This window comes from Glycine max, chromosome 6 (genome assembly GCF_000004515.6).
Source record: "Glycine max cultivar Williams 82 chromosome 6, Glycine_max_v4.0, whole genome shotgun sequence".
In the NCBI taxonomy this organism is placed as follows: Eukaryota; Viridiplantae; Streptophyta; class Magnoliopsida; order Fabales; family Fabaceae; genus Glycine; species Glycine max.
The window spans coordinates 24,629,324-24,655,516 of NC_038242.2; positions in this window are offsets into that span (position 1 = coordinate 24,629,324).

Consider the following 26,193-nt stretch of genomic DNA (forward strand, 5'->3'; position numbering starts at 1 on the left):
TATACAAATATTAGACCCTATTAGGCGCTGTAACATTAGACCATCGACCAATTACACGGTTGGCGGATTCACATTTGAATTAACAGGTTATCTCTCACTTTTAAAAAATGACATATAAATATATTAAAAATATGTATATTTTTTCCTTCTAATTTTATATATTTAAATTTTTTGTCTTTAATTTTTTTATTTATTTTAATGTATTAATAATTAAATTTATTTTTTTAAATAGGTTATCCCTTAACATGGAATCTTAGATTTGCCACTAGATGAAATATATAGGAAAAATGTGAACGCACAAAGAAAAAATCAAGAGATAATGTAATGGGTATGGTACCGAAGGTCTGTGTAGTAGTGTTTTTGTAATTATGTAAGTGATTCCGTTTTTTCTTGACTTTTCTGATCTCCCTACGTTGATTTAGTACCTGATACTTACAAAAAAACAAAAGGTCAATTGAAGGGTTAATGGTGGTACTGGTATACCAAGACCGAAAGACGTGTAGGCAAAGAAAGGAAATTTTGGTCTTAATTGATCTAAAATAATAATTATTACTGGAAAATGTTCACACTTTTACCTAAATTATATATCATGATTTTTAAAATCGGCTCAGTGATTAATCTAATCATGATACTTAGTTACTGGGTTAGTGGTTGAACGAGTGGGTCACTCGTTGACCCACATGACCCTATCTCTAATAAAAAATAAATTTTTTATATTTGTCTTAAAATCTTTCTCCTAGCGCATTGAAATTCACAAGTATTAAAAAACACAAACAAACTATAAAGAACAAAAGTTAAAATAATGACTATTATCTCTAACTTTTAACATCAAAGGCATTGACGATAGTATATATCAATATCCACACTAAAATGAAACATAGCGATATCACATTAATGTAGATTATAAAATATAAAAAACCAATCCAAAGTTTCAATAACTCAACAAAAAAATGCAATTGCGGGCACAAACAACGCTCAACAATGAATGAAAAGATCAATTTAACTCATAATCACACCCAAAAAAAAAAGTAAAATAAAACAAAATGAAAAGAAAAAAAAATTTAGTTGGACTCACTTGCACCTCCCACAACATTGCAGATGAACTGAGTGAGTCTAACAAGGGATGGCAGCAACACGACACCATGATGAGAGGAAGGAAGGAGAGGTTGACAAGTAGAGTGGCGGCATAGAGCGACAAAGCGAAACTGTGAGAGGAAGAAGGATAGGCCGATAGGGTTTCTAAAATTAAAATGGGTTCAAATTGTAACTATGTCGTTTCGGATATCGTACTCCATTGCCCAAAGGCTCTTCGCTATGCGAAGGTATGGGGGAGGGATGTTGTACGCAGCCTTACCCTTGCATATGCAAAGAGGCTGTTTCCAGATTCGAACCCATGACCAACAAGTCACCAAGGCACAACTTTACCGCTGCACCAGGGCTCGCCCTCATGTCGTTTCGGATATAATTAGAAAAAAAAAGATAGTGACCCGGTCTAGGTCCAAGGGTCACCAGTTTGACTGTAAACCCAGTTGGGTCAATTTAGGCTGCTCCGGGTCAAAAGCACACTCGATCGAACTTGTGACTCAACCCGGTCCAGCCACCTGGTCGCGGTTCGACCGGTCAGACTGGTGGAGTTGGTCCAAGTCTTAAAACTTTGATATATATTATCATATTAATTACTTAAGTTTATATTTTAATTGAATTTGGAAGAATCTCCTCACGATGATGTTTTTTCATGAGTTTCTTCACAAACTATAGTGGGATATTGATGGAAGCTTGCTTGAGAAACTTCTATGGAATGTTCCACAAGAATATGCCAAATGAATATTCCAAGAATATGCCAAAGAAATATTCCAAGAATATGCCAAAGGGGAGGAAAACTACACACATCTCTTCAATAGCTAAGCTCACACCCATGTCAAAATACACGAAAATACAAAAGAAAGTCCCTACTACAAAGACTACTCAAAATGCCCTGAAATACAAGGCTAAAACCCTATACTACTAGAATGACCAAAATACAAAGCCCAAAAGAAGGAAAACCTATTCTAATATTTACAAATAAGAGTGGACCCAACCTTGGCCCATGGGCTCAGAAATCTACCCTGAGGTTCATGAGAATCTTAGGGCCTTCTTTAGCAACTCTAGCTCAATCCTCTGGAGTCTTCTATCCAATACCCTTGGGGGATAGGATTGCATCATCCCCTCCCCCTTGAAAAGGATTTGACCTCAAATCTAGAGGTTCTAGATACTCTGAGCTTCTTCCCTCGACACCTATAAAAAGAATAAAAACATATATATTAGTAGTGTTAGGTATGTTAGAGTAAGATAAGGTCTGAAAACCCCTTTCCTAGGCATCTTCCCATGAGGGAACATGGTTCCTCACCAACTCAATGAGTGGTGCTACAAGTATAAAAAAATATGGGACAAACCTTTTGTAAAAGTTTGTTAAGTCATGGAATCCCCAAATTTCCCTTATACTTTGTGGAGTGGGCCATTCAGGAATAACCTTTATTCTCTTAGGGTCCGTGAGAACCCCTTGATCATTATTTACAAAATTAAGAAAAGTAATATAATAAAACATACATTTTCTGTATTTTCATGTTGGTTATTCCTACAAAAAAAGTATGACAACCCTAAGGTGTCTTATATGAGCATCTAGGTTTGTATTGAAATAAAAAATAAGAACAAACCTACCTAATGAGTCCCTATGTACACGAATCATGAAGATGTTTGGTACATGAGTGATTTTAAAAAAGAGGGTTGCACTACTCAACACATTCATCATACCACCTATCATAGGGATTTGGTGCCTCATAATACCTATTTTGGGCACCAACAAAGCACAAGGATTTAAGCTCTTACGAACCAAACCCTCATCCAACAACTCCTTTACTTGAGGAATAACCTCAAGCTCAAGAGGTATGATAGTGCCAAGGGAGGTTTCCCTTGATAGAAGACGGTAGAAGGATTGTTTAAGAAGGATTGCTCTTTGGATATCACCTTTTGTTGCAAAATGATTTTTCTTCTTAACTATCTTCTTGGAGGAATCCTTTTCCTCTTTTTCCTTCCCCTTGGCCTTTGAAGACAAGACCTTACTATTCTTCTTATTCTTTTGTTTTTCTAGCTTTTCTTCCTCATCCCTCTGATCATCTTTGGGCTTAGAAGGTGTAGCCCCTAAGATGCCTTGACCTTGGTCTTTCTTTGGATAAGAGTGAGAGCCATAAGATTTTGAAGTAGGCTTCATTTTAAGTTGGTACTCTACCCTTATGCAAAGTTGGACTAGGTCATCTAGGTCCCTATATGGAAGGAGCTCAACCTTGTCCCTCACTTCCATATTATTTCCACTAAGGAACCTAGCAATACTTGTTCTTTCCTCCTCCCTAAGCCCAACTCTCAAAAGGAGTAGTTCCATTTGTTGCCTATACTCTTCAATACTCATACTCCCTTGTCTAAGCCTTTGGGGCTTGTCCATAAGCTCTCTTTTATAGTTGGAGGAGATGTGCCTCTTCCTAAGGGCACTTTTCAAGTCATTCCAATACTCTACTAGAGGATCCCCATGAATCCTTCTTTCCCTAATAAGGGAAGTCCACCAATAGAGAGCATACCCTTGGAAGATAAGGGTAGCCAAAGGAACCTTTCTTTCTTCACTTGTATGATGGCAAGCAAAGAGTTGCCCAACCTTAATTTCCCAATCTAAGTTAGCCTCTACATTGTCCTTTCCATGGAAGTATGGGAGGTTAGTGTTGGCTTCTTGAGGCTTTCTTTCCTTTTCTCTCCTATGGGAGTGAGGTCTAGGATATGACCTATGCCTTCCTTCATAATAGTCACGAAATTCTTCACTTAGGCTCTTGCAAGAGTCATGACTACTATATAGGAGGCATATTTTTTTTTCCTTAACTCTTTTAGTATTTTCCTTATTTCTTCTTCCCTTATTTGTTCCCTTTCATCTTGATTTATTTCTACCCTCTTTTTTCCTTTTTCTTTTCTGTCTAGTTTTTCTTTCCATAACTTAAGGGAACTCAACTCATCTAAGATTCTAGATAAAGGGTCCTTATGACTAGTACCCTCACCATTAACCCTAGATGAATGATGACTCACTTGGTTCTTTTTCTATAATTTGTTTACCAATGTCTAGAAAATGCAGTAAAAATTTCAGCTCAAAATTTGCAGTGACCAATTCCCAGTAATTTTTACAAGTTCATATGTTTAAGCTGCTAGCACCAACAATTTTGTTGGATCAAGTGACCTCGGAATAATTAAGAAGGGGGGGTTGAATTAATTATTAATGTGCCTTGACTAATTAAAAATTTATCCTTCTTAATGTTACTAGATTTAATTAGGCTTTTACTACAAAGTTAAGAAAATAAAGAATAGAAAAAGAAACTTAACCAAAAGTAAAAGCAATAATTAAAGTGCACAGCGGAAATTAAAGAGTGTAGGGAAGAAGAAGACAAACACAAGAATTTATACTGGTTCGGCAACAACCCGTGCCTACATCCAGTCCCCAAGCGACTTGCGGTCCTTGAGATTTCTTTTCAACCTTGTAAAAGCCTTTACAAGCAAAGATCCACAAGGGATGTACCCTCCCTTGTTCTCTTTGAACAACCAAGTGGATGTACCCTCCACTTGTACTGATCCACAAGAGATGTACCCTCTCTTGTTCTCAGTTACAATAACCCAAGTAGATGTACCCTCTACTTGTACCACAAAGGATGTACCCTCCAATGTGTTAAGATAAAGTTCTCAGGCGGTTAGTCCTTTGAAACTTTGTGAAGGGGAAACAAAAGATATCTCAGGCGGTTAGTCCTTTGAAATCTTTTGTTTAAGGGAAAGGGAAGAAGCAAAAGAATTCTTAGACTGTGTCATTTTGAATTCTTTTAAAAGGGAGAAGGGAGACACAAAAGAATTCAGGCGGTTAGTCCTTATCGAATTCTTTTTGGCAAAGGGAGAAGAGAATGAAAAAGATGAATAACACACTTTTGTTTTTTGTGAAAGAACAAGGTTTGGAAACCAGAAAACTTAGAAAGCTTTTGGCAAAGGAAGAAGAAGAAGAAGTTCAAGAAGATGTTCAAAAGTATATATCAAAAGTTATTGAAATGCAATTCAAGGTTTTGCTTTTATAGACTCTTCATGTCTGGTCAAGAAAACCATTGGAAGAGTTATAACCTTGAGAAAAATCTGAAAACCATTGGAAGAGTTATATCTCTTGACTTTTTATTCAAAACTTGTCATCGGTAATCGATTGCCAAAACCATGTAATCGATTACACAAAGCATTTTATGAAAAGATATGACTCTTCACAATTGAATTTGAATTTCAACATTCAGATACACTGGTAATCGATTACCAATATATTGTAATCGATTACACCATTTAAAAATCAATTGGAACATTGCAAATTCAGTTAAAAGCTTTTAAAATCAAACTTTGCCACTGGTAATCGATTACAGGTAATTGGTAATCGATTACTAGAGAGTAAAAACTCTGGTAACTTAGAAAATTTTGAGAAAAACTCTTTTGAAAAACAAAATTGTGCTATATTTGTTTTTTGAAAAATATTTTCAATACTTCCCTTGTGAAGTCTTCTTTATTTCTTCTCTTGAATCTTGAATTCATCTTCTCTTGAATCTTGAAATCAAACTTCTCTTGAATCTTGAATCTTCTTGATTTCTTTTCATGAAACTTGAAATTAATCTTGATCTTGAACTTGTTGACTCAATCTTGAAATCATTCTTTGGGCTTTTTGTCATCATCTTTGTCATCATCAAAACTACTTGAATCAACTTGATTCATCATCATGAAGCTTGCTTCTACAGATTTCAGACTTCAAATTTTTTAAGCATGGTATATTGATTGCCTTAGGCTTACTTTCAACCTTCCTATGTATGTTGAACTCACTAGGCTTGTTTACCACATTTTTAGGAGTTCAATATTCACTTAGGATCAAAATTTCAGCCAGCAATTCAATCACCAAAACTCAAAGGAACTTAGACTCAACACAACTCATGGTTCAAGAACAAGAACAAGAACAAGAAATTTGAACCATAGAAAATCAAATCTAGCTTCTATAGCAAGTTTAATCAGTGGAAATTCTAAAAAATCATGTTAACAACATTCAACACAAAACATGTGAGGAGATACATGGAGAAAAATGAAGAAACAACAATGGAGGAGAAGGTAAAGTTGAAGATTAATGGAGGTTTAAGGAGCACCTACTTGAAGCTCTTGTGCTCTGATACCACTTGATGGAAGTTTACTTGAGAAGCTTCTATGGAAGCTGGATCTTTGAGCTTCATTGAGATCCTGCAATGGTGATTTTCAACCATGGAGTTGCAGCGGAAGATAAAGGAGAAGAGTTGAGAGGAGGCGTCATCCACTAGGAAATAAGCCATGGAAGGAGGAGCTTCACCACCATGAGAGTGTCTTGGATAAGAAGCTTAGAGAGAAAGCTTCAATGGAGGAAGAAAATGTGAGAGGGGGGGGGGGCACTAAATTGAAGGAGAAAAAGAGGGAGAGAAGTTGAACTTTGAAGTGTGTCTCACAAGATTCTTATTCATCAAAGTTACAAGTGTTACACATACTTCTTTTTATAGCCTAGGTAGCTTCCTTGAGAAACTTCCTTGAGAAGTTTCTTTGAGAAGTTTCCTTGAGAAGCTAGAGTTTAGCTACACACACCCCTCTAATAACTAAGTTCACCTCCTTGAGAAGCTATCTTGAGAAGCTAGAGCTGAGCTACACACACCCCTCTAATAGCTATGCTCACCTCCTTGAGATGAGAAGATAGAGCTTAGCTACACACACCCCCTCTAATAGCTAAGCTCACCTCATGCTAAAATACATGAAAATACAAAAAAGTTTCTACTACAAAGACTACTCAAAATGCCCTGCAATAAATGGCTAAAACCCTATACTACTAGAATGGCCAAAATACAAGGCCAAAAAGAAGGAAAAACCTATTCTAATATTTACAAAGAAGAGTGGACCCAACCTTGGCCCATGGGCTCAGAAATATACCCTGAGGCTCATGAGAATCCTAGGGCCTTCTTTAGCAGCTCTAGCCCAATCTTCTTGGAGTATTCTATCCAATACCCTTAGGGGGTAGGATTGCATTGGTGCCCTTAGGAAGAGGCACATTCCCTTCTACTATGGAAGGGAGCCTATGGATAAGCTCCAAAGGCTTAGACAAGGGAGTATGAGTGTTGAAGAATATAGACAACAAATGGAACTACTCCTTTTAAGAGCTGGACTTAGGGAGGAGGAAAGAACAAGCATAGTTAGGTTCCTTAGTGGGCTTAATATGGAAGTGAGGGACAAGATTGAACTCCTTCCATATAGGGACCTAGATGAGCTAGTCTAACTTTGTATAAGAGTGGAGCTACAACTTAAAAGAAAGCCTTCTTCAAAATCTTATGGCTTTCACTCTTATCCAAGGAAGGACCTAGCCCAAGGAATTTTGGGGGCTACACCTTCAAAACCCAGGAAAGATAAGGGTAAGGCCATAGAGAAATCCACCCCTAAGACTAGTTCTCAAGCAAGGACTAGCAACATTAAATGCTTCAAATATCTCGGGAGAGGTCACATTGTCTCTCAATGTCCTACAAGTAAAACCATGATTATGAAGGGTCAAGACATTTATAGTAGTCAAGAGGAGACTACTTCTTCCCCTTCCTCAAGTGGAAGTGAAGATGAAGTAAGGGGTGAAAAGTCTAGTGAGAAAGTCTACCCTCATGAAGAAGGTGACCTCCTAATGGTTAGAAGGCTCCTTGGAGGTTGTCATACCCTAATTTTGTTCGAGGACTATCGTTCAATGATCTTTTGATCCTTGCTAGTCGACTTACGATGTTGAATGCCAGTTATAGTGCAAAGAAAGGAACCATTCACTGTTTCGATTAGGAAAGCAAAAAATACCAAAAAATAAGGGCAAAAGGGTCTTTTCATTGAGTTTCCTGGACCCTAGCTCGCCCAGGCTAGCCTATGGCTCGTCTGGGCCCCCAAATTACTTCAGGGTTAAGGAACTAGCTCGCCTAGGCAAGCCAGTTACTTCAGGAGTAAGCATCAGCTCGCCTGGGCGAGCTGCCATTGCCCCAAGTGCCTATTTTCCTATAAATAGGCATGCTAAGGAGGCTGAGAGGGGGTTCCAGCATTCAGTAGTGAAGGAAATTGAGAGAATTAGGAGAGAAGAAGAAGAAATGAAGCTGGGGCGCTACCAAATTGTGATTGTGATCAATCCCTACTTCGTTTCTTGTTCGGTGTTCTTTGTGCGACCGTCGGTTAGTTTTATCTTTTAAGATTTGAATGTGATCTATGTACCGTTAGGGGGCCCCCTTGTTATTATGTGCATATCCATCTTCTCCATCTATCATCAACGATCTCATTTTTCTTTGTAAAGTTCAATCTTAACCGATCACTAGTATCGTAAAGTTTGTCTTTAAAGAGATTTAAAAGTTAATAAACAAAACTCAGATAAAACAAACTCATAACTAATTTCTTTTTATCAAATATCACTTGAGATCATTTCAAGGTCCAACGCCTTAACGATTCTCTCTGTTTTTAAAATTTAAAAAGATCGTTTCAAGGTCCAATGCCTTAACAAATCTCTCTGCTTTTCAAATTTAAAAGATCGTTTCAAGGTCCAACGTCTTAATGATTCTCTCTACTCTTCAAAATTTAAAACATCATTTCAAGGTCCAACACCTTAAAGGACTTTTTGTTCACAATTAAAATGAATCTTTCAAAAACATAAAAATCAATTTAACACACAAACATTCAGACTTAAAGAACTACGTGGGTCTAAATTCCTCATCACACCTGAGGATATGTAGGAGCAAGGGCAGCACCCTTATCGACCCCAAAAAAATAAAATATAAAAAAGGGAAAATACATAATTTTGAAGTCATGTTTTGCACACTCGATTAAAGGCTGTCATCCCTTATGATGGGCGCTTGGGGTGCTAATACCTTCCTTATGCGTAAACAACTCCTAAACCCTTCTTTTCAAAATTCTCATACCTCTTTTTGGTTTTTTAACGTTTTCCTCAAATAAACATTGGTGGAGACTCCCACGCGTTTTCCTTTTTGGAAGACACTCCTTTGGCTTTTTGCTCGCACTCCCGTCATAGGGTAGGTTGTGACAGATGGCGACTCCGCTGGTGAATATCTCTCTCATACTTTTCAAAGTTAGAGACACACATATATAGGCCCTTCGTGCCTTTTCAAAATGGTTTGAAGAGATGTGTCTTTTCAAAAAGCTTTTTTCTAAAATTCTTCACTGGTAATCAATTACACAGTTATATTTTGAAGGGTTATGACTTTTCAAATTGAATTTCAAGAGTTTCGTTGTTGGTAATCGATCACTAGACATGCAAAGCTTCAGCTCTCAGCCCAAACTCCCTTCACAAAATCTGATTTCAGGCTTAAGTAGGTGGCCTTGTTCGTGCTCGTGCGCTTAGTGCAATTCTGGACCGCTTAGCGCACATTAGTGAATTTCGGCTTAGCGCGTGCCTTTCTCGCTCAGCGGATGGACTGAAGCAGTGCGCTTAGTGAGATGAAGCGGTGTGATCAACGAACCTATACAGCTCATCTTCTTCCAGATTCTTCCTTGCGCTTAGCCAATGAGTGTTGCACTTAGCGAACGCTCGCTAAGCCAGCGGATTGGCTTAGCGAGAAGGTGAAAAACAACACTTTTCAAAGCTTGCCTAATTAACTTGAAAGTGAGAGAAAATGATTATTAAACACAGAAAATGGAAGTACTAAGTATTTATTACCTATACTTAACATAAAATACTTATAACACTACAAAATAACCATAAACTAGGGAAGTTTGATACAATTTACACAGGTTTTATACACAAAGTTAGTCGTATTCATCAACTAACACCTTGGATGTCTAGGAAACACTTTGTTTTGAGGCAAGGCTTGATCTTGAGTTAATCTTGAAGCAAGGCTTTGTTTGTTGAAGCAACCTTGTATTAATCTTGAAGCAATGCTTATCCTTTGAAGCAAACTTGTTTGATTCTTCTTGGCATCATCAAAATCATGTATTCATACATTCACAGCCTCATCTAGAGTTTTCCTCTTTTGGTGATGCATTTTCGCTGATAGTCCCTATTGCCACAATGTATTACCTAAGAGGATGATATCTCTAGAAGCCAGTAAAGTTACATGAAACCACCCTTGGGAGTTGTCACTAGAAGGGGACTTTTGGATCCTTTCCATTAGGTTCCTAAATTAGGGGCACATAGCAAACTCACTTTGGCTTGTTCCTTGATCGCATCATGCATCTCTTCATGGCATCGTAATGGACATATCATTCCTGCATTTTTCATTTATCATATTCATGCATTGCATTTGCATAAGTCATTGCATTATCATACATATTCATTTAGCATGCTTTTGTTCTGCCAACTGCATACATTCTATTTTCATTGTTTGCATGTTATGTTCACTCTGCCAAAAAAAACAAAAACAAAAAAAGAACAAAAAGAAAGTCACAATGAAGAATGAAAGTTTACCCCACATTCTTAATCACATGTGTTGGGTACCATGATGACAGCTATAAACAAACCATGTTGGGATTATACACTTATTTCTCTTAAAAAATGATTGAAAATCATGTGAACATGGTACCTAATGCATTGTTAACCAGGAAATGATGTTTCCTCAGGCGTCTTTTGTCGATCTCATTATTACATTTGTCATGCATAGCATAAGTATGCCCTAGTCATTCATCTCTATGATATGTTGTTGAAGTATTGACAATCAAAATTTCTATTCCTTGGATTAAGGGGTCAAACCAAGCACATGCTTTTAAGAAAAAGGTTTTCATCAAGTCAAGGTCAAGTATGGAAGTAACCAGCTTGCAAAAGTTGGGGCAAAAGATGGATTAAGTTTACATAGCTTCTTTGGCTATTGCCAACACATGATTGAGCTAAATAATTTACAAAATTAGGGACTGTTGATGTCTATGTTTTATTTCCAGTTGCACTTTGACTCTGACAAGATGTAATGAACAATGTTGTTTTAATGAAAATCTGAATTGATTCGACCCTATGTTTTACTAAATGTCCTATGTAAAAGTTTGCAATACTTCAACAATGTATCATTCACATACACCCATGCTTATTTCTCTTTCACATTGGTTGCATTGCTCATCGCATTCTTTCCTTGGAATCAGAACTGTAATCATTGTAATCAAAAGGAAAAAAACGTGCTTTACGGTGCCCTTACCGAACACGTGCCAAAGCTAGAGTGATGAGTGAAATAGAGGAGGTGCAAGAGCAGATGAAGGTCGACATGGAGGCCATGAAAGAGCAAATGACCACAATGATGGAAGCCATAATGAGTATAAGGAAAATGATGGAGGTTAACACAGCTATAGTCATTGCCGCAAGTACCGCCACTGAGGTGGACCCAACTCACCCATCTGGCATCAATCAAGTAAATCGTCCAGTCTCAGATATGGTAGGTCAGGGAGGCGAAGCATTGGGAAGTATGGGCGACTCCTATTTTGTGCAGGTTCAGAACAAGCATTCCTTCCCACCATATGGCCTCCTTCCCAACTATATACCACCCAATGTTGTACACGCTCCCGATGAGAATGTCGATAACTCTACACCCATACCCATTGAGAGCCAACAACCCCAATCTGATCATGCACAAGTCTCTCAACCCATGGGGGAGACACATGAAGCACCCCGAGACCACAATCTAGCTGACTTCGAGCCTCACCTCGGATATGCCGTTGAAGGGCAGGCGTTTTGCAGCGTACCCCTACCAAACCCTTTGGGAGGCCTTTAGTATCACCCACAATCGCAACTACAACTCTTGCATTGTGGTGAGAAGAGTCCTTCCTGCTATGGGGGAAAGGGAGAGATTTGATCATATAAAGGAGAGGCTGAGGGCTATTGAAGGAGGCAGAGATTATGCCTTTGCTGACATTGCAGAATTGTGCCTAGTGCCCGACGTCATTATCCCTCCAAAGTTCAAGGTGTCGGATTTCGATAAATACAAGGGGACTACTTGCCCCAAGAATCACCTGAAAATGTACAACAGGAAAATGGGGGCATACTTGAAAAATGAAAAATTGTTGATGCATTTCTTCCAGGAAAGTCTTACTAGGGCAGCCATCACCTGATATACTAATTTGGAACCTTCCCGAGTCCATTCTTGGAAGGACCTAATAGTTGCCTTCATTAGGCAGTATTAGTACTATTCTGATATGGATCTAGATAGAATGCAGCTACATAACATGTGTAAGAAGGAGCATGAATCTTTGAAAGAATACGCCTAAAGGTGGAGGGATTTGGCAGCTCAAGTAGCGACCCCAATGAAGGAGAGGGAGCTGATAACAATGATTGTAGACACGTTACCGGTGTTCTACTATGAGAAGATGGTGGACTACATGCCTTCAAGATTTTTCGATTTAGTGTTTACAGGTGAGAGGATCAAAGTTGGCCTAAAAAGAGGTAAATTTGATTACGCTGCTTCTATGAATTCTGGTGATAGAAGGCCTGGGGCAAATGGAAGGAATAAGAAGGAGGGAGAAACCATGTTGTGGCTGCCGTTCCTACATGGTCAAATTTCCCATTAGCCAAACAATATCAATACTCGACCAATATCAGTCCTTCTCATTACCCCCTACCCTACCAGCCAAGAACACCCAATCACCCACAAAGACCACCCCAAATCAGCCATAAAATCCACCCAATGCACATCCAAGACCAAACACCACCCCTAATACCAATCAAAACACCAACCAGGGAAGGAAATTTCCAGAAAAGAAGCCTGTAGAATTCACCCAATTCCAATGCCATATGCTGACTTACTCCCCTATCTAATCGATAATGCAATGGCAGTCATAAGCCCAACAAAGATTTCTCAACCTCGGTTTCCCAGAGGATACAACCCCAATGTGACATGTGCTTATCATGGTGGAGTTTTGGGGCATTCCATTGAGCATTGTATGACCCTGAAACATAAGGTGCAAAGTTGGATTGGTGCATGCTGGCTGAGATTCGAGGATGGAAATCGCTCGTGAGTTCTGATGTCGTCAAGCAATACTATGTATGATGCTTGGGGCAATTTGAAGGTTGTTGTTAGATTTCTTCGATGACTCATTAGGATTTTTGGTTTTATGCCATTACTATAAACAACAGTCACAATGCTAATAATATGAATAAATTTGATGTCCTTGTCTCTCATTCTCTCACAATTACATCTTTGCTTATTTAACTTTCACTGGAATGTGAATGTAAGCCATTGGTTTGTTTGCTCAAGTGACCTACGCTCCTGAGTTGATCTCCAAGTCTGTTCAATCAGAAATTGCTCGTTCTCCATGTTTGGTGAGGGTGCCGTAAACGACGAGTAAAGTAAAAAGTTAAAAAAAAATGTTTGATTGACTGTGTTTCAAATAAAAAATAAGAAGTACAAACGTTCATGTGACCTCATTTTATTGTTCTTAAAAGTTGTCTTTTTGAGAGAAAAATGAGTTATCAAGAACATGAGTCATTTAACTTAATCTATCAATTGAAAATCCTTTAAATATTTCTCATCCTTGAAAATTCATTTTTGAGAACTTGCACAATTTCTTTCATTTTTCTTTGCTACAAGGTCATGACAAAAGACAACAATAGATACCTCAGAGCCCTACCTTGGGGCAATGAGAGGAACCATGCATGAGCCTCAAGCAAACCTAGGGGCAGATCAGAAGTTCTCACCCGGTGGGTTGAAAACCCGAAAGGGCGGCCTAGGCAAAAATTAGGGTAACAAAAAATAAAAAGAAAGGATAAGGAGCATGTTTATCGAAGGTTTTGTCCCAAAATCCAAACTACAAAAGTATCTAAGTCAAGATTTGAAATGACACATGGTCGTGTTTCAACATCCCAAACACTAATTTATCCCTTGCTACCCCCTCTGAGCCAAAGCATATTTATTTTCTAAAAGCAACACAAAAAACAACAAAAACAAAATAGAAAACCTGAGTAGGAACCACTGCTAAACTGGTGGGAAGAGCAATGCAAACAACACATGCATGAAGTTGGGCAACAATGAAAGAAGAAAAAAAAAAATCCGCCAAAGGTGAGTGAAGAAAAAGAGAGACAAAAGATCTCCAGATTTTACAAGGAAGGTACAAAAGTGCAATAAGGATTAAAGTGTAAGACAAAAGGAGTAGAGCTCGACCCAAGAGTTGAAAGGAACAAAAGTACAAGCTAGACTCTCATGGTTCTTACTCAATATAACCCTTAAACACTCTTTGAGCCTCTCTGATCCTTTCTATCATAGCCCTCTTACCCCTGACCACATTACAAGCCCAATAAAGCCCATGTGGATCAAGGAATGACTAATTTTGCTTTTAAGTTGGGATTCTAGAATTGAACCCGCACACGCTTGTGATTGTTGAATATATATATATATATATATATATATATATCAGAGAATCCTCGAGGTTTCACCCTTGTACATTTGAGAAGAAAACTCATTCGACCAGGAGCTCGTGGAAAATTCCCAAAGACAATTGTAATAGTAGGGTACATTTGATGTTAGTCACTCATGCAGCCCATGTCATCAAGTTTCAGCGGGATCGATAGACCCTTGACATCACTCTATGACCTTAAATCAGGAAAGTTTCACTTGGTCACATACCAAAGTGTGGCAATCCATTGCCATCCTTTAATGGGGCGCATGATCGATCCCAAAGCCTTATGTTTCCTTGTTGTGTAGAATAATAGAAGGTTTTAAACAAAAAAAGAAAGGGACAAACCCTATGATCAATATTTCGGTTGATTGATTAAATGTCTAATGGCTCCATTGTCGTCACTCCAAAATTGTCAAGTGACTAAATTAAACAAAACATACACTCTGAGGGAGTCCCCAAAGAGATTTGCAAAAAGATAGGATGAGGTCTCATGAGTTATCACGTCTTTCAGAAAGAAACAGTCAATCCGTGTTTTCCACAAAAAGAAAAAAAGCAAGAAAATCAAATCAAAATCAAAATCAGAAAAATAGGAAAGAATGTCATGAGCATTACACAATTTTCATGATTCAAAACCTTTTACATTTTATTGCATTTCAAGATGAAAGTTGCACGCATCTGCATCCCAAAAATCATGTTAGGTTATAAGTGCATAGATTTCTTTTGATATACCCAATTCCCAAATCTAATGTCCTATCTTTTGAGTTTAGGATGAGAGGCCCTCTCAAAGAGTCAACCTCTTGCTTTCTCATAAGGTTAAGCCCTTTGGTACTAGTACTTATTGGCTTGTTTCGTAGGACTTAACATCCTTTCCTTTATCTTTCATAGGACTCAGTTCTTGCTTTTATCTTTCATAGGACTCAAAGTCCTCACTTTTATCTTTCATGGGACTCAAAGTCCTTGCTTTTATCTTTTAGGACTCAAAGTCCTTGCTTTTATCTTTCACAGGACTCAAAGTCCTCTCTTTTATATTTCACAGGACTCAAAGTCCTCGCTTTTATCTTTCACAGGACTCAAAGTCCTTGCCTTTATCTTTCGCAGGACTCAAAGTCCTCGCCTTTATCTTTCATAGGACTCAAAGTCCTCACTTTTATCTTTCATAGGACTCAAAGTCTTCGCCTTTATCTTTCATGGGACTCAAAGTCCTCTATCTTTATGCTTTCATAGGACTCAAAGTCCTCTATCATTTACATTTCAAAGACTTCAATATCTTTAGTCATTTACACTTTCAAAGACTACAATGTCTTCATTTACATTTCGAAGACTTCAATGTCTTTTGTCTTTTACATTTACAAGACTTCAATGTCTTTTGTCTTTTACATTTACAAGACTTCAATGTCTTTTGTCTTTTATACTTTATAAGACTTCAACGTCTTCTATCTTTTATAGGACTCAATGTCCTTGTCTTTGTGCTTCTTAGGACTCAACATCCTCTGTTTCTATGCTTTGAAAAAAATAATAAAAAAATTAAAAATATATATAATATAAAAAGAAATAAAAAAGGAACTTCAAATGTCTTCTGCTCTACAGGACTTCAATGTCCTCCATTTTACGTTTCATAAAACTTCAATGTCCTCATGTATTTTCAGTTTCACTTCAATGTCCTCCGTTTTATGTTTCATAAAACTTCAATGTCCTTATCTTTACTTCCCCTTTATTTCCAATAAAAGGTAAGTAAAGAGGGGCAACTGTCATACCCTAATTTCGTCCGGGGACCATCGTTCGTTGATCTTTTGATCCTTGCTAGTCAACTTACGGTGTTGAATGCCAGTTACAGTGCAAAGCAAGGAACCATTCAGTGTTTCAATCAGGAATGCGAAAAATACCAAAAAAGAGGGGCAAAAGGGTCTTTTCATTGAGTTTCCTAGACCCTAGCTTGCCTAGGCTAGCCTCTGGCTCGCCTGGGCCCCCAAATTACTCTAGGGTGAAGGAACCAACTCGCCTGGGCGAGCCAATTACTTCAGGAGTAAGCATTAGCTCGCCTGGTGATCGAGGTCGTACCCGAATCAAATAAACATTAAAAATGCAGTATCTAGGAAGTGATCCTAGGTCGTCTCCCAATGAACAATGATCAACCAAACGTTCATAACAGATGGTAATAAAACAGTAACGAATTGGGGGGATGTTTGTTTTTGTAATTTAAACAACAAGAAATTTGAATTAAAGAAATAATAGAACTAAAACCTGTTGTTTCCCTTTGATTCAAAAGCAAGTCTCTTATCCTAGGTTACGAGAATTTATCCCTAATCAGTTCACCCACTTAATCCAACCCGAAATTAATCTACTAAGCGAAAATTAACCTAAGGCTGTCATTATGTGAACATCATGCCTTTTTCGTAATGAACAAAACCAAACCCCAGTATTTTGTCGTGGGGACAACACAAAAAGTTGCCAATGTGCCCAAATAGAGTTTTCATTTCATGATGCAAGCTCCATTGGAGCTTGTAGGCCTAGGATCTTCTTCATCAATTGATTCCTTTGCTTCTTGGAAGATAAATGGCAGCGGAATGGAGAAGGAAGAGAGAGAGGAGACGCCACTTCAAGGAGAAGATGAGTCTAGAAGAAGCTCACCACCATAGGAGGCCATGGATAAGAGCTTGGAGGAAGAAGGAGATGAATGAAGGGAGAGGGAGAGAAGAACACGAAATTTTGTGCTCCAAATGAGCTCTGAAATCTGAAGTTTAATATTCAAATGATCAAAGTTGAAAAAAATGCACACACATGACCTCTATTTATAGCCTAAGTGTCACACAAAATTGGAGGGAAATTCAAATTTCACTTGAATTTGAAATTGAATTTGTGGAGCCAAACTTTGGAGCCAAAATTTCACTAATTATGATTAGTGAATTTTAGTTATGGTTCAGCCCACTAATCCAAGATCAATTCCAAGATTCTCCACTAAGTGTGCTTAGGTGTCATGAGGCATGAAAAGCATGAAGGACATGCACAAAGTGTGACTATATGATGTGGCAATGGGGTGTAGTAAGCAAATGCTCACCTCCCCCTCTAAAATTTAATTGGATTGGGCTTCTACCCATTCAATTAAATTTATTTCCAACCACACACATCAAATATCCACTTAGTGCATGTGAAATTACAAAACTACCCCTAATACAAAAACTAGTCTAGGTGCCCTAAAATACAAGGGATGAAAAATCCTATATTTCTAGGGTACCCTACCTACATTATGGAGCCCTAAATACAAGGCCCAAAAATAATGAAACCTTAATCTAAAATTTCAAAGATAAGTGGGCTCGTACTTAGCCCATGGGCCCGAAATCTACCCTAAGGCTCATAAGAACCCTAAGGCCTTCTCTTGCATCTCTGGCCCAATCTACTTGGAGTTTTCTATCCAATGCCCTTGCGGGGTAGGATTGCATCATTCCCTCCCCCTTGAAAAGGATTTGACCTCAAATCCTGAGGTTCTTGAAACTCTGGGCTTTTTTCCTCAACACCTGTAAAAAGAACAAAAACATATGTATTAGTGGTGTTTAGTATGTTGAAGTAAGGTAAGGTCTGGAAACTCATTTCCTGGGCATCTTCCCATGAAGGAACATGGTTCCTCACCAACTCAATGAGTGGTGCTACAAGTATAGAAAAATATGGGGCAAACCTTTTGTAAAAGTTTGTTAAGTCTTGGAAGCCCCAAATTTTTCTTACACTTGGTGGAGCGGGCCACTCAGGAATGACCTTTATTCTCTTAGGGTTCATGGGAACCCCTTGATCACAATTTAAAAAATTAAGAAAAGTAAAGCAATAGAACATACCTTTTTCTGTATTTTCATGTTGATTATTCCTACCAAAAAGTATGACAAACCTAAGGTGTCCCATATGAGTGCATAAGTTTGTATTGAAACTAAAAATAAGAACAAACCTACCTAATGAGTCCCTATGTACACAAATCCTGAAGATATTGGGTGCACAAGTGATTTTACAAAAGAGTGTTGCACCATCCAAGACATTCATCACACCACATATTTTAGGGATTTGGTGCCTAATAATACCTATTTTGGGCACCAACAAAGCACAAGGATTTAATCTCTTGCGAACCAAACCCTCATCCAACAAATCCTTTACTTGAGGATTAAACTCAAGCCTAAGAGATGTAGCAATGCTAACAAGTGTCTTTTTACAAAGGAGAAAATGTGGAGGTTGTCTAAGAAGGGAAATTTCTTTAATATTTGTCTTTATTTCAAAATGTCTTTCCTTCTTAGCTAACCTTTTGGAGGAGACACTTACCTCCTTACACTCCTCCTTAACCATTAAAGGTTGTCCTTCTTCTTGGGGGTAGATTTCTTCACTAGATTCTTCCCCTTTTGCTTCTTCACTTTCACTAGAGGAAGGTGACGTAGTAGCCTCATCTTGGCTACTATAAAGGTCTTGGCCCCTCATAATCATGGTTTTCTTGGTGGGGCATTGAGAAGTAATGTGTCCTCTTCCAAGACATTTAAAGCACTTCATGGAGCTAGTCTTCTCTTGCATACTAGCCTTAAGGGGTTTCTTTTCTATTGTCTTCCCCTTATCATCTTTGGGCTTAGAAGGTCTCACCCCTAAGATTCCTTGACCTTGGTCTTTCTTTTGATAAGAGTGAGAGCCATAAGATTTTGAAGTAGACTTCCTTTTAAATTGTTGCTCTACCCTTATTTCCCAATCTAAATTAGCCTCTACATTGTCCTTCCCATGGAAGTATGAGAGTTTAATGTTAACCTCTTGAGGCTTTCTTTCATTTTCTCTCCTATGGGAGTGAGGTCTAAGATGTGACCTATGCCTTCCTTCATAATAGTCACGAAGTTCTTCACTTAGGCTCTTGCAAGAGTTATGACTACTATAGGAGACATGTTTTTCTCTTTTCATTTCTTTCATTATTTTTCTTCTTTCTTCCTCTCTTATTTTCTCTCTTTCATCTTGACTTATTTCTTCCACTCTTTTTTTACCTTTATCTTTTCTCTCTTGTTTTTCTTTCCACAACTTAAGGGATCTCAACTCATCTAATATCTTATACAAGGGGTCCTTAGGAGTAGAACCCTCACCATTAACACTAGATGAAGAATGAAGACTCATGTTGGTTCCTAAGTTATGGTTCTTTCTTGTTGGGGGTTTGAAAAAAAGGTAAAAGAAACTATGGTTGAAACTAGCCAAAATAAACACTAAAAAAAGGTGTGAAAGATAAGGTAAAAACTAATTGGTAAAAGGAAAGCTATCTAGGCGGTTTGACAATGGAGGGTAAAGGAAATAAGCTATGAAAGTAAGCAAGAAATTAAAGTGCAAGAAATGCAAACTAGGCGGATCCTAAGAGTGTTTGGATGACCTCATTTAAGGTTCCCAACAAAACACTCACTATCCCAAGGGAAAATTGCCTAAAATTATTACACACAAATGGAAGTAGGGTGACCTAGCGGAGGCTCCCAACTTACTTCCAATGAAAGGCCTTTTTGTTACAAAATTTGAAAGCAAAGCAAATTGCCAATTACAAAATTACAAAGAAAAAAGTCCTCAATTGTGGTGACTTTTCTCTCTTTAGTGTTTCACTCAATTTGGAGTGCTTCTTAGTCCAATAGCTCTTAAGGTGGTTGGCCCCTTGCTTCTTGACTCAAATTCTTCAAGATATGGCACCAATCCTCCTTTCCAATTCCCTATATGGCAACTCACAAGCAAGGAAACAAAGAGACAAGCAATAACCAAAGACAAAAAAAATGAAATGAAAGCTAAACCAATAGAGTTTTAACAAGACAAATTTCCAAGGATTATTCAACAATTAAAGCAATGAAAAGCACAAAAAGCAAGCTAGGACTCAAAGAGAAACCTAGAATGGCTCTAGAGTAGAGTAGAAAAACTCTAAAAAAAAAAGACTCAAGAAACCTCTAGTTTTGGCACTTGTTTTCACAATAATTTTCAATTGAAATTTCAGAACTAGGATTGGTATAAAATAGGCACCAATTATAGAACAAATTTTGAGCCAAAACAACAAGCACACTTTCCTTTCACTTTTCTTTTTTTTTTTCCTGGACACTGATTTTTCTGCCAACTTGTGAGATTTTTCTTATTTTTTCCTTTAATACAAAATCGCTTGGTTCTTTTTTTATAATTTTTGTCCAGATGTCTAGAAAATTCAGTAAAAGTTTCAGCTCAAAAAACGTAGTGACCAATTCCCAGTAATTTATACAAGTTCGTATGTTCAAGCTGCCAGCACCAGCGATTTCAACCTAGAAATCATGAGTAGTGTTTATGTTGCTTAAGGCTTGGAGACGCCACTTCAAGGAAAAGATGAGTCTAGAAGAAGCTCACCACCATAGGAGGCCATGGATAAGCTTAGAGGAAGAAGGAGATGAATGAAGGGTGAGGGAGAGAAGAGCACGAAATTTGGTGCTTTAAGAGAGCTCTGAACTTTGAAGTTTAATTTTCAAATGATCAAAGTTCTAAAAAATGCACACACATGACCTCTATTTATAGCCTAAGTGTCACACAAAATTGGAGGGAAATTTGAATTTCAATTCAAATTTTACTTGAATTTGAAATTGAATTTGTGGAGCCAAACTTTGGAGACAAAATTTCACTAATTATGATTAGTGAATTTTAGTTATGGTTCAGCCCACTAATCCAAGATCAATTCCAAGATTCTCCACCAAGTGTGCTTAGGTGTCATGATGCATGTAAAGCATGAAGGACATGCACAAAGTGTGACTATATGATATGGCAATGGGGTGTAGTAAGCAAATGCTCACCTCCCCCTCTAAAATTTGATTGGATTGGGCTTCTACCAATTCAATTAAATTTATTTCCAACCACATACATCAAATGTTCACTTAGTGCATGTGAAATTACAAAACTACCCCTAATACAAAAACTAGTCTAGGTGCCCTAAAATTCTAGGGCTGAAAAATCCTATATTTCTAGGGTACCCTACCTACATTATGGAGCCCTAAATACAAGGCCCAAAATTAATGAAACCTTAATCTAATATGTACAAAGATAAGTGGGCTCATACTTAGCCCATGGGCCCGAAATCTACCCTAAGGCTTATGAGAACCCTAGGGCCTTCTCTTGCATTTTTGGCTCAATCTTCTTGGAGTCTTCTATCCAATGCCCTTGGGGGTAGGATTGCATTATTCCCTCCCCCTTGAAAAGGATTTGACCTCAAATCCAGAGGTTCTTGAAACTCATGGATTCTTTCCTCAACACCTGTAAAAAGAATGAAAACATATGTATTAGTGATGTTGGGTATGTTAGCATACAGTAAGGACTGGAAACCCCTTTCCTGGCCATCTTCCCATGAGAGAATATAGTTCCTCACCAACTCAATGAGTGGTGCTACAAGTATAGAAAAATATGGGACAAACCTTTTGTAAAAGTTTGTTAAGATATTGAAGCCCCAAATTTCCCTTATACTTGGTGGAGTAAGCCACTCAGGAATGACCTTTATTCTCTTAGGGTCCATGGGAAGCCCTTGATCACTATTTAAAAAGTTAAGGAAAGTAATGGAATAAAACATACCTTTTTCTTTATTTTCATGTTGATTATTCCTACAAAAAATTACGACAAACCTAAGGTGTCCCACATGAGCACCTAGGTTTGCATTGAAACAAAAAATAAGAACAAACCTACCTAATGAGTCCCTATGTACACAAATCATGAAGATGTTGGGTGCATGAGTGATTTTACAAAAGAGTGTTGCACCACTCAACACATTCATCATACCACCTATCATAGGGATTTGGTGCCTAATAATACCTATTTTAGGCATCAACAAAGCACGAGGATTTAAGCTCTGGCGAACCAAACCCTTATCCAACAACTGCTTTACTTGAGGAATAACCTCAGGATCAAGAGGTATGGCGGTGATAAGGGATGTTTCCCTTGATAGGAGAAGGTAGAAAGATGTTTTAAGAAGGAGTGCTCTTTTAATATCACCTTTTGTTGCAAAATGATTTTCCTTCTTAACAATCTTCTTGGAGGAATCCTTTTCCTCCTTTTCCTTCCCCTTGGCCTTTGAAGACAAGGCCTTACTATCCTTCTTTTTCTTTTGTTTTTCTAGTTTTTCTTCCTCATCCCTCTTATCTTTCATAGTTAGTTCATCTTTGGCCACTTGTGAAGGTGTTTGAGGATGCAACACAAATTTAGTGCCAAGATGGGTGAGGGTAATTTCATTAGTTAGGCCATTGTAAATGATCTTCCTATCAAATTGCCATGGTCTTCCTAAAAGAATATGTCCTGCCTCCATGGGAACTATATCACAATTAACTTCATCCTTATAAGTCCCAATGAAGAAAGGTACCTTCACTTGTTGGTTAACTATCTTTTCCCCTTGCTCATTGAGCCATTGAAGTTTATAAGGTTTTGGGTGGGGAATGATAGTGAGGTTCAACTTGGAAACTAATCTTGTGCTACAACAATTACAACAAGATCCACTATCCACAATGAGAGAACAAGTTTTATCTAAAATTTTGCATCTTGTATGAAAGATGTTCTCTCTTTGGGAGTGAGATAGATCACAAGATTGACCTCCAAGGAGCCTTCTAACCATTAAGAGGTCACCTTCTTCATGGGGGTAGACTTCCTCACTAGACTCTTCACCCCTTACTTCATCTTCACTTCCACTATAGGAAGGGTAAGAAGTAGTCTCCTCTTGCTACTATAAATGTCTTGACCCCTCATGATCATGGTTTTCTTTGTAGGGCATTGAGAGGCAATGTGACCTCTCCCAAGACATTTGAAGGATTTAATGTTGCTAGTCCTTTCTTGGGAACTAGTCTTAGTGGTGTATTTCTCTATGGTCTTACCCTTATCTTCCTTGGGTTTTGAAGGTGCAGCCCCTAGCGATCCTTCCTTGGATAAGTGTGAGAGCCATAAGATTTTGAAGAAGGCTTTGTTTTAAGTTGTTGCTCCACTCTTATACAAAGTTGGACTAGCTCATCTAGGTCCCTATATGGAAGGAGTTCAACCTTGTCCCTCAATTCCATATTAAGCCCACTAAGGAACCTAGCTATGCTTGTTCTTTCCTCCTCCCTAAGTCCAACTCTTAAAAGGAGTAGTTCCATTTGTTGTCTATATTCTTCAACACTCATATTTCGTTGTCTAAGCCTTTGGAGCTTGTCCATAAGCTCCCTTTCATAGTAGGAGGGAATGTGCCTCTTCCTAAGGGCACTCTTAAGATCATTCCAATACTCTACTGGAGGATCCCCATGAATCCTTCGCTCCTTAACAAGGGAAGTCCACCAATAGAGGGCATACCCTTGAAAGCTAAGGGTAGCCAATGGAAATTTTCTCTCTTCACTAATATGATGGCAAGCAAAGAGTTGTTCAACCTTCATTTCCCAATCTAAGTAGGCCTCAACATTATCTTTCATTATTTTTCTTCTTTCTTCCTTTCTTATTTTCTCTCTTTCATCTTGACTTATTTCTTCCACTCTTTTTTTACCTTTTTCTTCTCTCTCTTGTTTTTCTTTCCACAACTTAAGGGATCTCAACTCGTCTAATATCTTATACAATGGGTCCTTAAGAGTAGAACCCTCACCATTAACACTAGATGAAGAATGAAGACTCATGTTGGTTCCTAAGTTATGGTTCTTTCTTGATGGGGGTTTGAAAACAAAAGGTTAAAGAAACTATGGTTGAAACTAGCCAAAATAAACACTAAAATAGGTGTGAAAGATAAAGTAAAAACTAATAGGTAGAAGGCAAGCTATCAAAGCGGTTTGACAATGAAGGGTAAAGGAAATAGGCTATGAAAGTAAGCAAGAAATTAAAGTGCAAGAAATGCAAACTAGGCGGATCCTAAGGGTGTTTGGATGACCTCATTTAAGGTTCCCAACAAAACACTCACTATCCTAAGGGAAAATTGTCTAAAATTATTACACACAAATGAAAGTAGGGTGACCTATTGGAGGCTCCCAACTTGCTTCCAATGAAAGGCCTTTTTGTTACAAAATTTGAAAGCAAAGCAAATTGCCAATTAAAAAATTACAAAAAAAAACTCCTCAATTATGGTGGCTATTCTCTCTTTGGTGTTTCACTCAATTTGGAGTGCTTCTTAGTCCAATAGCTCTTAAGGTGGTTGCCCCTTTGCTTCTTGACTCAAATTCTTCAAGGTATGACACCAATCCTCCTTTCCAATTCCCTATATGGCAACTCACAAGCAAGGAAACAAAGAGACAAGCAATAACCAAAGACAAAAAAAATGAAGTGAAAGCTAAACCAATAGAGTTTCAACAAGACAAATTTTCAAGGATTATTCAACAATTAAAGCAATGAAAAGCACACAAAAGCAAGCTAGGACTCAAAGAGAAACCTAGAATGGCTCTAGAGTAGGATGTCATTATATTTGGTGGTTGTATTTAGGGCTCCATAATGGCTCTAGAAAAGCACACAAAAGCAATAAGTATGAACTCTTTACTATAGAGGATGAAGAAGACATGCAAAGCATGTTTGGACACTTCTAAACCATATTAAATGAATTGCAATCTCTTGGTAGAACTGATGACAATTATGATAATATTGACAAAATGTTTAAAAGCTTGTCCAAAAAGTGGAGACCATAGGTCACAGGTCTGAGAGTAGTAAAGAGTCTTGATTCCATGTCCATTGAAGAACTAGTTAGAACATTAAAGGTTCATGAATTGGAACTAAAATAGGATGAGGGAATCAAAAAGGAAAAATCTATGTGTGCACAATAGACCAAAACATCCTCAGCATCCACCTCTAGATCAATGCACAATAATGCCCCTAATGCAAATCCAACTTAGACAAAGATGATCAACTAGCCTTCATATCTAAAAAGATAAAAGAAAGATGTGAAGGAAGAGAGGCAGATCAAACTGGAGGGGCTCATCCAAGAAGCAATCTTGAGATAGAAAGGACAAAAAGAAGAGTTTCATAATTTGTTACGAGTGTAAGAAGCCTAGACACTTCAAGTCTGAATATCCATACTAGGATAGGACGAAGGACTAGAAGAATCACTTCAAGTCGAAAGGCAAAATGGTTCTCATGAGCACATGGGAAGACCTGGACGACACATCGTCCGATGAAGAAATAGAAGAAGAAGAAGCAAATTTTGGTTTGATGGCTGACACAACTTCAGAAGAATCCGAGTCAAACTATGATGAGGATGTAAATGTCAATGGCCCATAAACTTTAAAGATAGTTTATGATGAACTTCTTTCCAACTCATCCATTCCATCTAAAGCTTACAAAAACTTGATGAAGGATGTTAAGTCAAATGAAATTTATGTCTTAAAACGAATTAGGACTCATAATTATTTTGATTAAATACAAATAATAAAAGTTGTGTCTAATATGCTATCGAATCATGATTTTTATATGTGCGTGTAATGCCTTGAAATTTCGCTAACTATAAATCAACGTTTAAAATTATTTATCGTGTTATTTGATTATATGATTGACTTAGATGAGTTGAGGTATGGTGTGAATTAACCATGTGTGATTTTCTTGACGTGGATGTTGAGTTATGTGAAGTTTTATTGACTTCAGTTGAAATTATGAGATTTTAAGTTTCACCTAAACGTGTTCCGATAAAACTGCAATCCCGGATTTGTTAACCGTTGGATCGCCTTCAAATATAGATTGTAGGTTCATAATCGATGTCTTCACATTCTGACCTTTGGGATTCAAAAAATAATAATTTTTGACATGTCAGGATAAGCGCAATTCCAACCTAAGAGGGAATTATGCTCGGCACAAAATATTGCCCTCAGTGAAAATTTTCAC